The sequence below is a fragment of the Hyla sarda genome, unplaced genomic scaffold, assembly GCF_029499605.1.
Source record: "Hyla sarda isolate aHylSar1 unplaced genomic scaffold, aHylSar1.hap1 scaffold_413, whole genome shotgun sequence".
Taxonomy (NCBI): Eukaryota; Metazoa; Chordata; class Amphibia; order Anura; family Hylidae; genus Hyla; species Hyla sarda.
Window position 1 is genome coordinate 49,318 of NW_026610428.1, and position 17,770 is coordinate 67,087.

Genomic DNA, 17,770 nt, shown 5'->3' on the forward strand with positions numbered 1-17,770 from the left:
ACACACAGCAGAACCTAAACCCATACCATTATTGCTAAGCAGCAAGACAGGGGCCCATTGCACTCCCACGGGGCCTTTTTAAATGCAATCCATAACCCGGATTTGCCAGGAACCCTTCTTACTCCTCCTACTTGCATGTGACACTGGGCTTAGGATCTGCATAGGAAACACACACACAAGCACACACCTACCTTTGTTGCCTGCAGATGCCTCCTTGGCTGTCCCCAAACGGTATCAAACCAACACCCACGGGAAGCTGTAAGCATAGAGGACATGCCTGCACCCCATTGGACTTACCTGTGTGGGTTAAATCCGGGTTATTTGACAACCTATGGCGGTGATGGTTCTGCTCAGGCAGAGCAGTGCTGATGCTCCTCATAAAGCTGTCGCTGCTGTGAAGGTTCTAGGTGACATCACAAATCCCTATGGTTACATACACAACAAAGCTGGGTTGTTGTTGTTTACACTCTGCAAGGCCTGTGGAAGTGAGTGACATCATAGCACTGTAGTTCTGAGGGTTCTAGATGGATGCAACAATCTCCTGTTGCTTCTATGAAGGCCATAATAGACGACTTCACCAAACAGCTCCATAGTCACATACACAGCAAAGGAGAGATGTTGTTTACACCTAGTGATGTCAGTGGTATTGAGTGACATCACAGCACAGTGCTAAGGCTCCTGGGCCTGGACACAGCAGCGGCTGCAATATCTCAACGGAGAATACGTTTATATATATGTGTGTGTGTGCGCGTATATATATATATATATATATATATATATATATATATATATATATATATTTCTCCGCCGAAATCACTTTTAAACCCATTTCCACCTTTTTTTCCCTTCTCTTCCTCTTACTTTTTTTTCACGTTTTTTTACGTTTTTCTCCTTTTCGCCTCTTTTCTGGGCGTATTATTCTTCTTTTTCTTCTTTTTTTTCGTCTAATGCATACCCCATCAGTGCAGCAATGCTTATTCAATACCGCCAGCAGATGGAGACACTGGGGGATAATTTTCTAAGGATTTATACTGATTTTTCCTGTCTGAATTTGTCGCACAGAAAGTTGCAGGCCAAATATGTGTGACATTTCTGCGACTTTAGCTTCTAGAGCATTTTTACAACATTATACATAGGTGCTGAATACATAAAAAGCGACTGTTCAGCGACAGACAAGTCGCATCGGCTGAAAGTAGGCCAGAATGTCAGTCCATGTTGGAGCAGGTTTAGATACAGTCTAAAGCATAGATCTCAAAGTCTGTGCACAGAATTTAGCAAGGGCCTCGCACCTTCTGATGCATCAGGTAGGTGCACTATAGCATAGCCTAACCCTCTGTACTTTGGTCTATATTGATGCGGGACATAGACAGCCAGCTGATGACCAATCCATTAGTGCAATGGATGGCTGGAAGCATTTGTCTTTGCCTTTGCAATACCACAGAAGCAATGCATGGTCAATGTACAGCAATGACACACCTGTGTGAACAGCCAGGAGACCCCCCCCCCCCCCCCATGTTATGTTACATAGTTACATAGTTAGTACGGTCGAAAAAAGACATATGTCCATCAAGTTCAACCAGGGAATTAAGGGGTAGGGGTGTGGCGCGATATTGGGGAAGGGATGAGATTTTATATTTCTTCATAAGCATTAATCTTATTTTGTCAATTAGGAACATTCAGCACCCACCCGCTATCAAGGCAGCTGCCTATCATGTCATGCCCTACCTGCACAGGTGTGCTGGCTACTCAAATGATCCAATTAACCCCTTAAGGACACATGACGTACTGGAACGTCATGTGTCCACTCCCGATCTATAACGCGGGGCCACGGCGTGGCCCCGCGTCATAGCGGGTCGGGCCCGGCCTCTAACAACGGCCGGGACCCGTGGCTAATAGCGCGCGGCATTGATCGCTGTGCCGCGCGCTATTAACCCTTTAGACGCGGCGTTCAAAGTTGAACGCCGCGTCTAAAGTGAAACCGAAAGCATCCCGGCTAGCTCAGTGGGCTGTTCGGGATAGCCGCGGTGAAATCGCGGCATCCCGAACAGCTGACAGGACAGCGGGAGGGCCCCTTCCTGCCTCCTCGCTGTCCGATCGCCGAATGACTGCTCAGTGCCTGAGATCCAGGCATGAGCAGTCATCCGGCAGAATCGTTGATCACTGGTTTCTTATGAGAAACCAGTGATCAACATAGAAGATCAGTGTGTGCAGTGTTATAGGTCCCTATGGGACCTATAACACTGCAAAAAAAAAGTGAAAAAAAAAAGTGAATAAAGATCATTTAACTCCTCCCCTATTAAAAGTTTGAATCACCCCCCTTTTCCAATAAAAAAAAAAACACAGTGTAAATAAAAATAAAAATAAACATATGTGGTATCACCGCGTGCGGAAATGTCCGAATTATAAAAATATATCATTAATTAAACCGCTCGGTCAATGGCGTGCGCGCAAAAAAATTCCAAAGTCCAAAATAGTGCATTTTTGGTCACTTTTTATATCATTTAAAAATGAATAAAAAGTGATCAATAAGTCCTATCAATGCAAAAATGGTACCGTTAAAAACTTCAGATCACGGCGCAAAAAATGAGCCCTCATACCGCCCCATACACGGAAAAATAAAAAAGTTATAGGGGTCAGAAGATGACAATTTTAAACGTATTAATTTTCCTGCATGTAGTTATGATTTTTTCCAGAAGTCCGACAAAATCAAACCTATATAAGTAGGGTATCATTTTAATCGTATGGACCTACAGAATACATATCAGGTGTCATTTTTACCGAAAAATGTACTACGTAGAAACGGAAGCCCCCAAAAGTTACAAAACAGCGTGTTTTTTTTCAATTTTGTCGCACAATGATTTTTTTTCCCGCTTCACCATAGATTTTTAGGCAAAATGACTGACGTCATTACAAAGTAGAATTGGTGGCGCAAAAAATAAGCCATCATATGGATTTTTAGGTGTAAATTTGAAAGAGTTATGATTTTTTAAAGGCAAGGAGCAAAAAACGAAAATGCAAAAACGGAAAAACCTCCGGTCCTTAAGGGGTTAAGGAGGCCATTTAGTCAGCAGCAGCAGAAGTCCTGTGCCTGGACGCTCCAACAGCGGCCAGACACAAGCAGAAGCAGCAGAAGCAGCAGCACCACCTTTTGTTTTTTGGCTGCAGCAGCAAGGCCCACAGGGCTGGCTAGCTGGCTAGCCAGCAAGCAGGTAGCAATGAAAGTAGGAATCTTTCTTTTTAACCCTGTAAGGGGGTGGTGCACTGTACCCGAAGATACTGCCATATCGGGTCAATGCATAGGGCGACGGAAGCAAGCTTCGAAATCGGCCCCCGTTCTCAAAAATCCATTTAATATATGGTCCCCAGATAGGGGACGTATCAGATATTAAACTGATAAGAACAGATTTTTTTTTTTTTTTTTTTTTTTTTAAACCCTCAGATAAGGGATGAAAGTACTCAAAACAATACTTTCAAAACTGGCATTACAAACTTTCTGTAACACACAACCCTCTCATCATCGGGAACTTTATTTATAATCAAAAACAGACAAAATTACAAGTACATGAAAAACATCAAGATAAATCAACAGAATGAATCCATTTTTTCGTTTTCCAAATACCCTCCGCATCAATCCCACCCCTCCTAGCATCCCACAAATAACACAAATAAAGCTTTCCTAACACCATCCTCACACTATTATTTACACTTATTTCCTTTCTCAAAAACAAATAAACATTCCGAACATCCCATAAGACTTCTTTAATACACGACAACAATAACCACAACACTCTTTCATTCTGACCACCACTCACACATAATCCAAACATCATCATTTCATAATACAAAAATTCCACACCTGTTAATTCCTTGCACAAAGGCCCAAGTTTTCTCACAACCTCACGAGCATACTTACAATTCCAAAAAAGATGAATAACACTTTCAAAACCATTACAATTCTCCCTAGGACACACATCACATCTCACCAAACCCCTTGCTTTCTGAAACTCTCTCACTGGCAACACCCCATGCAAACTTTGCCATACAATCTCCTTTTGCTTATTAGACATACCATCCATCCTCACTTTCTTCCAAACTTTTTCCACATCCGCTCCTCTCACAGAATTAATATTACATACAACCTCTTTACTCTCAATCATTTTCATCAACAAACGTTTATTCTTCAAAACACTCACCTCTTCTTCTATCAACTCAAATTTCTCCAAAAACCTCACAACCCACTCATACCATTTAGGAACCTCAAAAGCAATAGGCCTATTCAAATCCCTCTCACACCACTTCAACCTGACAAAAAATCTACCAGCCAGAAATCTTGTCATACAGGACACCTTTCTATCACTCCCAATAATAGCTAAAATAAAAACTAAAATATTCACTCCAAAGTACACCTCCAAATTTGGAAAACTCATACCACCCTTCTTCCAATTTTTCACCACTATTTCTCTCCTCAACCTCTCAACTTTAGAACCCCAAAAAAAGACAAACAGAACCCTGTTCAAGCTCCTCAAACCCATATAATGGGGAGGAAAAATCATAGCAACATACAGAAAAATTGGTAACACAACACTTTTAATAACTACAATCTTCCCAATGAAGGAAAGACTTCTCAAACTCCAATAATTTAGACGCAACTCCACCTTCTTTTTCGCCTCCTCCCAACTCTCTTTCCCATCCAAATCGTCACTAAACTTAATCCCCAACACTTTAATAGACCCCTCCACAACATTCACCCCAACATCTCTACTTAATCTACTCTCACCAAAACACTTACATTCACTCTTTAACCAATTAACCTTAAAAGCAGATGCACCACAAAAAATAGACACTAAAAGTTTCACCCTCCTCACAGCGGACTCAGAATCACACAGGACACATACATCATCCATATAAGCATTAACTTTAAACTCCCTTCCATCACTACCAGGAATGCGTACACCTCTCACTATCTTATCCCTCCTAATCATACATACCAGAGGCTCAATAGCACATATAAATGCCACTGGTGATAAAGGACACCCCTGCCTAACCCCTGAGAACACATTCACTCTTCTCCCCACACATCCATTAACAAGCATCCTACTATATATTTTGTCATACAAACTCCTAACTCTCCACACAAAGTCACTCGGAAAACCCATACGCAACAACACCCTGAACAAGAAACTATGAGACAGCCTATCATACGCTTTTTCAAAATCTAATGACAACAAACACACATCTTGCTTCCTACTCTTACAATCCCACAAACAATCTCTCAACAAACACAAACTCTCCTGTATACGACGTCCAGGCACAGCACAAAACTGATCATCACCCACCACGCTTTCAACAACATCTCTCATCCGATTGGCAATAATTTTCGCATAGATCTTATAATCACAATTAAGTAATGTAATTGGACGCCAATTCTTTAAACTTTTTAAATCCCCTTTTTTCGGAATCAGCACAACCACACCCCCACGCATACTCTCCGCAACCTCCATATTCTCCCACATAAACTGACACACTTCAACTACATCCTTCCCCACCACATTCCATAACAACCGATAAAATTCCACAGGCAAACCATCCTCACCTGGAGTCTTATTTGCTGACATTTTCTGCACTACATCCCAAACTTCCTCACTTGATATACCACGCATAACAAAAGCCTGCTCAGCCTCTCCAAGTTTCCTTTCCAACACACTCAATACCTCATTCTCCAAATTCTCATCCCTCCACTTCTCTCCATACAATTCTTCATAAAAAACTGCAACTTCCTCACTCACACCATCACCAGACACAACACTACCATCCTCTTTCACAATCACATCAATAACCGGCTTTTTTGAAAAAACTTTTTTGAAAAAATAACGTGAACATTTTTCATCATGTTCCCTCTTATCTAATTTAGCTCTATACATAATACTCCTCCCTTTCTCCAACACAAACTCATTAATGTCCCTTTTAACACTCACAATTTCATTCTGAACATCCACACCACAGTCTCTCAATCTATACAAAAAGGATAGACGGGCATTTAACTTAACATATTGTTCCCTCTTAATAGCAGCAATTTTATAACCAAAAGACCTAAAAAAGGATTTTGTTTTCTTTTTAACCCATTCCCACCACAAAATAATGTTATCAAACTCACTTTTCCTTTCACGCCATTTTTTATATATGCATTCATACTGGTCTCTCACATCCACACTATCTAAATGTTTAATATTCATCTTCCACAAACCTCTCCCATACACAGCATTCTGACCCACATCAATCTCACACAGCAAAGACTCATGGTCCGAATAACAAACAGACCTCTGTCTGTAACTTAATGCATTAACATTCTCAGACAAAAAACAATAATCTAACTTAGAGTGAACATTCCCCCTATCTGCATGATAAGTGCATAAATTAGGACTAACTTTGCATAAATCCTGAATATCTTTAAACCTAAAATCTGAAACTAACTCAAATAATTTTCTTCCTGATATATCAAATGCTTTCTTACATAAGTCCACATTCATATCTCCAACTAAAATAATAGGTATTTTACCTTGAACATAAAATTTTAATTTCTCAAACAAATTTTTTCTTTCATTTTTGCATGCAGAAGCATACACATTTATAACACGAAACATAATACCTTTATAACATAAATTAACAGAAATACACCTACCAGGCTCAATAACTAAATAACTTTCAACAGAAATTTCAGGTGATTTAATTAAAACACCCACACCATCATTCTTATTCACTGAACTCCCAGACCACACACACCGACTATACACCCATTCATCCTGACTTACTGCGAACTCAATACCACATTCCTGCAAACAGAAAATTGAAGCATTCTCTTGTGCTAAAAAACTTAAAATAGCAGCTCTCCTAGCCTTATTTTTAAATACTCTCACATTTTGAGAACAAATAATAATGCTCATAACTATATACAAACACAAAGCAGGTATAACATAACCATTAGAAAATAGGTGATTCACTACCTGATATCATTTGCATATCAAGTCCCGGCAAACCTATTGAGAACACATAGTAAAACACAAAGCAGGTATAACAAAGTCATTAGAAAACAGGTGCTTCACCACCTGATAACATTTCATATCAAGTCCCGGCATATCTATTCACCACTTTCAGCAGTCTCCATAATGTCCGTTTCCAGCACTTCAAATGTGTTCCTGGTTTCTGGCGCCAAATTCGTACTCTCCTCACCACGTCTTTTTTTGGCGGACTTCCCACCATGCACCAGCTTGAAGCCATCATTATTTTCATCCTGGACATTATGTTTCCCACCACCCTCCCTGTTACACAAACTAGTCTCTCCAGAGGACTGAAACTCCTCTATGTTAGCAGGATCAGAGGGATGAACAGATTCAGCTGTGTGAACAGGGCTCTGCACTCCCTCAATCACCTCCTCCAGCTTCCTAAAGGCATCAGCCACCGCAACTTGTACATCCACAGGTTTCTGAGGAATAACTTTCAGTTTTTGAGGGGCCAACTTCCTCACAATTTCCTCCCCTCTTGCAGCACTTGCATAGCTTGGTCTTTTTGTACCAGGACAGTCTTTATAAACATGCCCTTCCTCACGGCACAGGTCACATTTTTTTGTGTTGGGGCAACTCCCCGCATGGTGACCAGTACCATTACAGTTCCGGCACACCTGTCCCTTAAGGCAGCTCTCTTTCACGTGGCCAAAAGAAAAACAATTGCGGCAATAATAAGGCTGTCCAGCATAGGATAAATATCCCCTATGTCCAGCAACTGAAAAACTAGCTGGGGGATGTTTAAAGCCACCAACACAACTGGGATCCACTTTCAGTTTCACAACAAATTTATATTTGCAATTAAAGATTCCCAGTACATTGGTCTGTTTTTCACCTCCACGCACAGAGTCACAATATTGGCGCAGAAAACTTTCAATTATAGCCACATCCGTGAAAGGGTTATAAACATGCACAAGGACAGTTTTTTCTTGAAACCCAAACAAAGGAGTAATCTTCACTCCCTCCATCATGGGGTCCTTGCTGAAATTTCTCAAACGTTCATAAACATCAAGGCACCTACCTTCCTGCTCAAAGGTGACCTCATAAGAACCCTTGCGAGGAGCCTCATTAACGCTGAATATTTCTGACTTGTCCACTCCAAGCTTCAGCATGATGATGTCCCGAACCAGGTAAACAACATTGTTCTTCACAGCACTTCCGGGATCCACCTCCAAACGAATGGTATTCTTCAGACCAGCCATCTCTCCAGGCAGAACTGTCGGCACGAAACCACAGAAAGAGAATCCCTTCCAGCAAACTGGGTAAACCCAGAGATCGCACCCTCAGGCGAGACCAAGGCAACTGCACTTGATCTTAGCCAAAAGGCCGAGAAGCGATAACCGTGAAAGGGGCGGGCCCAACAAGGTCCCCTTCATGGGCACTATCACTGCTTGCTGTCAGGGAGGCTGCCAGACAATTTTCCATGCACACTCTGGGCTGGGGGGCAGTCAACCACCAGTACACACAGCAGAACCTAAACCCATACCATTATTGCTAAGCAGCAAGACAGGGGCCCATTGCACTCCCACGGGGCCTTTTTAAATGCAATCCATAACCCGGATTTGCCAGGAACCCTTCTTACTCCTCCTACTTGCATGTGACACTGGGCTTAGGATCTGCATAGGAAACACACACACAAGCACACACCTACCTTTGTTGCCTGCAGATGCCTCCTTGGCTGTCCCCAAACGGTATCAAACCAACACCCACGGGAAGCTGTAAGCATAGAGGACATGCCTGCACCCCATTGGACTTACCTGTGTGGGTTAAATCCGGGTTATTTGACAACCTATGGCGGTGATGGTTCTGCTCAGGCAGAGCAGTGCTGATGCTCCTCATAAAGCTGTCGCTGCTGTGAAGGTTCTAGGTGACATCACAAATCCCTATGGTTACATACACAACAAAGCTGGGTTGTTGTTGTTTACACTCTGCAAGGCCTGTGGAAGTGAGTGACATCATAGCACTGTAGTTCTGAGGGTTCTAGATGGATGCAACAATCTCCTGTTGCTTCTATGAAGGCCATAATAGACGACATCACCAAACAGCTCCATAGTCACATACACAGCAAAGGAGAGATGTTGTTTACACCTAGTGATGTCAGTGGTATTGAGTGACATCACAGCACAGTGCTAAGGCTCCTGGGCCTGGACACAGCAGCGGCTGCAATATCTCAACGGAGAATACGTTTATATATATGTGTGTGTGTGTGCGCGTATATATATATATATATATATATATATATATATTTCTCCGCCGAAATCACTTTTAAACCCATTTCCACCTTTTTTTCCCTTCTCTTCCTCTTACTTTTTTTTCACGTTTTTTTACGTTTTTCTCCTTTTCGCCTCTTTTCTGGGCGTATTATTCTTCTTTTTCTTCTTTTTTTTCGTCTAATGCATACCCCATCAGTGCAGCAATGCTTATTCAATACCGCCAGCAGATGGAGACACTGGGGGATAATTTTCTAAGGATTTATACTGATTTTTCCTGTCTGAATTTGTCGCACAGAAAGTTGCAGGCCAAATATGTGTGACATTTCTGCGACTTTAGCTTCTAGAGCATTTTTACAACATTATACATAGGTGCTGAATACATAAAAAGCGACTGTTCAGCGACAGACAAGTCGCATCGGCTGAAAGTAGGCCAGAATGTCAGTCCATGTTGGAGCAGGTTTAGATACAGTCTAAAGTATAGATCTCAAAGTCTGTGCACAGAATTTAGCAAGGGCCTCGCACCTTCTGATGCATCAGGTAGGTGCACTATAGCATAGCCTAACCCTCTGTACTTTGGTCTATATTGATGCGGGACATAGACAGCCAGCTGATGACCAATCCATTAGTGCAATGGATGGCTGGAAGCATTTGTCTTTGCCTTTGCAATACCACAGAAGCAATGCATGGTCAATGTACAGCAATGACACACCTGTGTGAACAGCCAGGAGACCCCCCCCCCCCCCCCCCCATGTTATGTTACATAGTTACATAGTTAGTACGGTCGAAAAAAGACATATGTCCATCAAGTTCAACCAGGGAATTAAGGGGTAGGGGTGTGGCGCGATATTGGGGAAGGGATGAGATTTTATATTTCTTCATAAGCATTAATCTTATTTTGTCAATTAGGAACATTCAGCACCCACCCGCTATCAAGGCAGCTGCCTATCATGTCATGCCCTACCTGCACAGGTGTGCTGGCTACTCAAATGATCCAATTAAGGAGGCCATTTAGTCAGCAGCAGCAGAAGTCCTGTGCCTGGACGCTCCAACAGGGGCCAGACACAAGCAGAAGCAGAAGCAGCAGAAGCAGCAGCAGCACCACCTTTTGTTTTTTGGCTGCAGCAGCAGCAAGGCCCACAGGGCTGGCTAGCTGGCTAGCCAGCAAGCAGGTAGCAATGAAAGTAGGAATCTTTCTTTTTAACCCTGTAAGGGGGTGGTGCACTGTACCCGAAGATACTGCCATATCGGGTCAATGCATAGGGCGACGGAAGCAAGCTTCGAAATCGGCCCCCGTTCTCAAAAATCCATTTAATATATGGTCCCCAGATAGGGGACGTATCAGATATTAAACTGATAAGAACAGATACTACACTTGATCTTAGCCAAAAGGCCGAGAAGCGATAACCGTGAAAGGGGCGGGCCCAACAAGGTCCCCTTCATGGGCACTATCACTGCTTGCTGTCAGGGAGGCTGCCAGACAATTTTCCATGCACACTCTGGGCTGGGGGGCAGTCAACCACCAGTACACACAGCAGAACCTAAACCCATACCATTATTGCTAAGCAGCAAGACAGGGGCCCATTGCACTCCCACGGGGCCTTTTTAAATGCAATCCATAACCCGGATTTGCCAGGAACCCTTCTTACTCCTCCTACTTGCATGTGACACTGGGCTTAGGATCTGCATAGGAAACACACACACAAGCACACACCTACCTTTGTTGCCTGCAGATGCCTCCTTGGCTGTCCCCAAACGGTATCAAACCAACACCCACGGGAAGCTGTAAGCATAGAGGACATGCCTGCACCCCATTGGACTTACCTGTGTGGGTTAAATCCGGGTTATTTGACAACCTATGGCGGTGATGGTTCTGCTCAGGCAGAGCAGTGCTGATGCTCCTCATAAAGCTGTCGCTGCTGTGAAGGTTCTAGGTGACATCACAAATCCCTTTGGTTACATACACAACAAAGCTGGGTTGTTGTTGTTTACACTCTGCAAGGCCTGTGGAAGTGAGTGACATCATAGCACTGTAGTTCTGAGGGTTCAAGATGGATGCAACAATCTCCTGTTGCTTCTATGAAGGCCGTAATAGACGACATCACCAAACAGCTCCATAGTCACATACACAGCAAAGGAGAGATGTTGTTTACACCTAGTGATGTCAGTGGTATTGAGTGACATCACAGCACAGTGCTAAGGCTCCTGGGCCTGGACACAGCAGCGGCTGCAATATCTCAACGGAGAATACGTTTATATCTATGTGTGTGTGTGCGCATATATATATATATATATATATATATATATATATATATATATATATATATATATATTTCTCCGCCGAAATCACTTTTAAACCCATTTCCACCTCTTTTTCCCTTCTCTTCCTCTTACTTTTTTTTCACGTTTTTTTACGTTTTTCTCCTTTTCGCCTCTTTTCTGGGCGTATTATTCTTCTTTTTCTTCTTTTTTTTTCGTCTAATGCATACCCCATCAGTGCAGCAATGCTTATTCAATACCGCCAGCAGATGGAGACACTGGGGGATAATTTTCTAAGGATTTATACTGATTTTTCCTGTCTGAATTTGTCGCACAGAAAGTTGCAGGCCAAATATGTGTGACATTTCTGCGACTTTAGCTTCTAGAGCATTTTTACAACATTATACATAGGTGCTGAATACATAAAAAGCGACTGTTCAGCGACAGACAAGTCGCATCGGCTGAAAGTAGGCCAGAATGTCAGTCCATGTTGGAGCAGGTTTAGATACAGTCTAAAGCATAGATCTCAAAGTCTGTGCACAGAATTTAGCAAGGGCCTCGCACCTTCTGATGCATCAGGTAGGTGCACAATAGCATAGCCTAACCCTCTGTACTTTGGTCTATATTGATGCGGGACATAGACAGCCAGCTGATGACCAATCCATTAGTGCAATGGATGGCTGGAAGCATTTGTCTTTGCCTTTGCAATACCACAGAAGCAATGCATGGTCAATGTACAGCAATGACACACCTGTGTGAACAGCCAGGAGACCCCCCCCCCCCCCCCCCCCATGTTATGTTACATAGTTACATAGTTAGTACGGTCGAAAAAAGACATATGTCCATCACGTTCAACCAGGGAATTAAGGGGTAGGGGTGTGGCGCGATATTGGGGAAGGGATGAGATTTTATATTTCTTCATAAGCATTAATCTTATTTTGTCAATTAGGAACATTCAGCACCCACCCGCTATCAAGGCAGCTGCCTATCATGTCATGCCCTACCTGCACAGGTGTGCTGGCTACTCAAATGATCCAATTAAGGAGGCCATTTAGTCAGCAGCAGCAGAAGTCCTGTGCCTGGACGCTCCAACAGGGGCCAGACACAAGCAGAAGCAGAAGCAGCAGAAGCAGCAGCAGCACCACCTTTTGTTTTTTGGCTGCAGCAGCAGCAAGGCCCACAGGGCTGGCTAGCTGGCTAGCCAGCAAGCAGGTAGCAATGAAAGTAGGAATCTTTCTTTTTAACCCTGTAAGGGGGTGGTGCACTGTACCCGAAGATACTGCCATATCGGGTCAATGCATAGGGCGACGGAAGCAAGCTTCGAAATCGGCCCCCGTTCTCAAAAATCCATTTAATATATGGTCCCCAGATAGGGGACGTATCAGATATTAAACTGATAAGAACAGATACTACACTTGATCTTAGCCAAAAGGCCGAGAAGCGATAACCGTGAAAGGGGCGGGCCCAACAAGGTCCCCTTCATGGGCACTATCACTGCTTGCTGTCAGGGAGGCTGCCAGACAATTTTCCATGCACACTCTGGGCTGGGGGGCAGTCAACCACCAGTACACACAGCAGAACCTAAACCCATACCATTATTGCTAAGCAGCAAGACAGGGGCCCATTGCACTCCCACGGGGCCTTTTTAAATGCAATCCATAACCCGGATTTGCCAGGAACCCTTCTTACTCCTCCTACTTGCATGTGACACTGGGCTTAGGATCTGCATAGGAAACACACACACAAGCACACACCTACCTTTGTTGCCTGCAGATGCCTCCTTGGCTGTCCCCAAACGGTATCAAACCAACACCCACGGGAAGCTGTAAGCATAGAGGACATGCCTGCACCCCATTGGACTTACCTGTGTGGGTTAAATCCGGGTTATTTGACAACCTATGGCGGTGATGGTTCTGCTCAGGCAGAGCAGTGCTGATGCTCCTCATAAAGCTGTCGCTGCTGTGAAGGTTCTAGGTGACATCACAAATCCCTTTGGTTACATACACAACAAAGCTGGGTTGTTGTTGTTTACACTCTGCAAGGCCTGTGGAAGTGAGTGACATCATAGCACTGTAGTTCTGAGGGTTCAAGATGGATGCAACAATCTCCTGTTGCTTCTATGAAGGCCGTAATAGACGACATCACCAAACAGCTCCATAGTCACATACACAGCAAAGGAGAGATGTTGTTTACACCTAGTGATGTCAGTGGTATTGAGTGACATCACAGCACAGTGCTAAGGCTCCTGGGCCTGGACACAGCAGCGGCTGCAATATCTCAACGGAGAATACGTTTATATCTATGTGTGTGTGTGCGCATATATATATATATATATATATATATATATATATATATATATATATATTTCTCCGCCGAAATCACTTTTAAACCCATTTCCACCTTTTTTTCCCTTCTCTTCCTCTTACTTTTTTTTCACGTTTTTTTACGTTTTTCTCCTTTTCGCCTCTTTTCTGGGCGTATTATTCTTCTTTTTCTTCTTTTTTTTTCGTCTAATGCATACCCCATCAGTGCAGCAATGCTTATTCAATACCGCCAGCAGATGGAGACACTGGGGGATAATTTTCTAAGGATTTATACTGATTTTTCCTGTCTGAATTTGTCGCACAGAAAGTTGCAGGCCAAATATGTGTGACATTTCTGCGACTTTAGCTTCTAGAGCATTTTTACAACATTATACATAGGTGCTGAATACATAAAAAGCGACTGTTCAGCGACAGACAAGTCGCATCGGCTGAAAGTAGGCCAGAATGTCAGTCCATGTTGGAGCAGGTTTAGATACAGTCTAAAGCATAGATCTCAAAGTCTGTGCACAGAATTTAGCAAGGGCCTCGCACCTTCTGATGCATCAGGTAGGTGCACAATAGCATAGCCTAACCCTCTGTACTTTGGTCTATATTGATGCGGGACATAGACAGCCAGCTGATGACCAATCCATTAGTGCAATGGATGGCTGGAAGCATTTGTCTTTGCCTTTGCAATACCACAGAAGCAATGCATGGTCAATGTACAGCAATGACACACCTGTGTGAACAGCCAGGAGACCCCCCCCCCCCCCCCCCATGTTATGTTACATAGTTACATAGTTAGTACGGTCGAAAAAAGACATATGTCCATCACGTTCAACCAGGGAATTAAGGGGTAGGGGTGTGGCGCGATATTGGGGAAGGGATGAGATTTTATATTTCTTCATAAGCATTAATCTTATTTTGTCAATTAGGAACATTCAGCACCCACCCGCTATCAAGGCAGCTGCCTATCATGTCATGCCCTACCTGCACAGGTGTGCTGGCTACTCAAATGATCCAATTAAGGAGGCCATTTAGTCAGCAGCAGCAGAAGTCCTGTGCCTGGACGCTCCAACAGGGGCCAGACACAAGCAGAAGCAGAAGCAGCAGAAGCAGCAGCAGCACCACCTTTTGTTTTTTGGCTGCAGCAGCAGCAAGGCCCACAGGGCTGGCTAGCTGGCTAGCCAGCAAGCAGGTAGCAATGAAAGTAGGAATCTTTCTTTTTAACCCTGTAAGGGGGTGGTGCACTGTACCCGAAGATACTGCCATATCGGGTCAATGCATAGGGCGACGGAAGCAAGCTTCGAAATCGGCCCCCGTTCTCAAAAATCCATTTAATATATGGTCCCCAGATAGGGGACGTATCAGATATTAAACTGATAAGAACAGATACTACACTTGATCTTAGCCAAAAGGCCGAGAAGCGATAACCGTGAAAGGGGCGGGCCCAACAAGGTCCCCTTCATGGGCACTATCACTGCTTGCTGTCAGGGAGGCTGCCAGACAATTTTCCATGCACACTCTGGGCTGGGGGGCAGTCAACCACCAGTACACACAGCAGAACCTAAACCCATACCATTATTGCTAAGCAGCAAGACAGGGGCCCATTGCACTCCCACGGGGCCTTTTTAAATGCAATCCATAACCCGGATTTGCCAGGAACCCTTCTTACTCCTCCTACTTGCATGTGACACTGGGCTTAGGATCTGCATAGGAAACACACACACAAGCACACACCTACCTTTGTTGCCTGCAGATGCCTCCTTGGCTGTCCCCAAACGGTATCAAACCAACACCCACGGGAAGCTGTAAGCATAGAGGACATGCCTGCACCCCATTGGACTTACCTGTGTGGGTTAAATCCGGGTTATTTGACAACCTATGGCGGTGATGGTTCTGCTCAGGCAGAGCAGTGCTGATGCTCCTCATAAAGCTGTCGCTGCTGTGAAGGTTCTAGGTGACATCACAAATCCCTTTGGTTACATACACAACAAAGCTGGGTTGTTGTTGTTTACACTCTGCAAGGCCTGTGGAAGTGAGTGACATCATAGCACTGTAGTTCTGAGGGTTCAAGATGGATGCAACAATCTCCTGTTGCTTCTATGAAGGCCGTAATAGACGACATCACCAAACAGCTCCATAGTCACATACACAGCAAAGGAGAGATGTTGTTTACACCTAGTGATGTCAGTGGTATTGAGTGACATCACAGCACAGTGCTAAGGCTCCTGGGCCTGGACACAGCAGCGGCTGCAATATCTCAACGGAGAATACGTTTATATCTATGTGTGTGTGTGCGCATATATATATATATATATATATATATATATATATATATATATATTTCTCCGCCGAAATCACTTTTAAACCCATTTCCACCTTTTTTTCCCTTCTCTTCCTCTTACTTTTTTTTCACGTTTTTTTACGTTTTTCTCCTTTTCGCCTCTTTTCTGGGCGTATTATTCTTCTTTTTCTTCTTTTTTTTCGTCTAATGCATACCCCATCAGTGCAGCAATGCTTATTCAATACCGCCAGCAGATGGAGACACTGGGGGATAATTTTCTAAGGATTTATACTGATTTTTCCTGTCTGAATTTGTCGCACAGAAAGTTGCAGGCCAAATATGTGTGACATTTCTGCGACTTTAGCTTCTAGAGCATTTTTACAACATTATACATAGGTGCTGAATACATAAAAAGCGACTGTTCAGCGACAGACAAGTCGCATCGGCTGAAAGTAGGCCAGAATGTCAGTCCATGTTGGAGCAGGTTTAGATACAGTCTAAAGCATAGATCTCAAAGTCTGTGCACAGAATTTAGCAAGGGCCTCGCACCTTCTGATGCATCAGGTAGGTGCACAATAGCATAGCCTAACCCTCTGTACTTTGGTCTATATTGATGCGGGACATAGACAGCCAGCTGATGACCAATCCATTAGTGCAATGGATGGCTGGAAGCATTTGTCTTTGCCTTTGCAATACCACAGAAGCAATGCATGGTCAATGTACAGCAATGACACACCTGTGTGAACAGCCAGGAGACCCCCCCCCCCCCCCCCCCATGTTATGTTACATAGTTACATAGTTAGTACGGTTGAAAAAAGACATATGTCCATCACGTTCAACCAGGGAATTAAGGGGTAGGGGTGTGGCGCGATATTGGGGAAGGGATGAGATTTTATATTTCTTCATAAGCATTAATCTTATTTTGTCAATTAGGAACATTCAGCACCCACCCGCTATCAAGGCAGCTGCCTATCATGTCATGCCCTACCTGCACAGGTGTGCTGGCTACTCAAATGATCCAATTAAGGAGGCCATTTAGTCAGCAGCAGCAGAAGTCCTGTGCCTGGACGCTCCAACAGGGGCCAGACACAAGCAGAAGCAGAAGCAGCAGCAGCACCACCTTTTGTTTTTTGGCTGCAGCAGCAGCAAGGCCCACAGGGCTGGCTAGCTGGCTAGCCAGCAAGCAGGTAGCAATGAAAGTAGGAATCTTTCTTTTTAACCCTGTAAGGGGGTGGTGCACTGTACCCGAAGATACTGCCATATCGGGTCAATGCATAGGGCGACGGAAGCAAGCTTCGAAATCGGCCCCCGTTCTCAAAAATCCATTTAATATATGGTCCCCAGATAGGGGACGTATCAGATATTAAACTGATAAGAACAGATACTACACTTGATCTTAGCCAAAAGGCCGAGAAGCGATAACCGTGAAAGGGGCGGGCCCAACAAGGTCCCCTTCATGGGCACTATCACTGCTTGCTGTCAGGGAGGCTGCCAGACAATTTTCCATGCACACTCTGGGCTGGGGGGCAGTCAACCACCAGTACACACAGCAGAACCTAAACCCATACCATTATTGCTAAGCAGCAAGACAGGGGCCCATTGCACTCCCACGGGGCCTTTTTAAATGCAATCCATAACCCGGATTTGCCAGGA

At 43.9% G+C, this 17,770-nt stretch overlaps 5 non-coding genes across 5 annotated transcripts; all 5 read right to left on the minus strand.

Moving 5' to 3' along the window:
* Positions 1-3,251: 3,251 nt before the first annotated feature.
* LOC130333678 (U2 spliceosomal RNA) lies at positions 3,252-3,448 on the minus strand. Its single transcript, XR_008875828.1, has one exon. It is a non-coding gene; the product is annotated as a U2 spliceosomal RNA (small nuclear RNA).
* A 7,034-nt stretch (positions 3,449-10,482) lies between these two features.
* On the minus strand, positions 10,483-10,673 carry LOC130333694 (U2 spliceosomal RNA). Its single transcript, XR_008875839.1, has one exon. It is a non-coding gene; the product is annotated as a U2 spliceosomal RNA (small nuclear RNA).
* A 2,108-nt stretch (positions 10,674-12,781) lies between these two features.
* Positions 12,782-12,972, minus strand: LOC130333695 (U2 spliceosomal RNA). The gene has a single exon (XR_008875840.1). It is a non-coding gene; the product is annotated as a U2 spliceosomal RNA (small nuclear RNA).
* A 2,098-nt stretch (positions 12,973-15,070) lies between these two features.
* LOC130333697 (U2 spliceosomal RNA) lies at positions 15,071-15,261 on the minus strand. The gene has a single exon (XR_008875841.1). It is a non-coding gene; the product is annotated as a U2 spliceosomal RNA (small nuclear RNA).
* A 2,085-nt stretch (positions 15,262-17,346) lies between these two features.
* Positions 17,347-17,537, minus strand: LOC130333698 (U2 spliceosomal RNA). Its single transcript, XR_008875842.1, has one exon. It is a non-coding gene; the product is annotated as a U2 spliceosomal RNA (small nuclear RNA).
* Between the last annotated feature and the right edge of the window lie 233 nt (positions 17,538-17,770).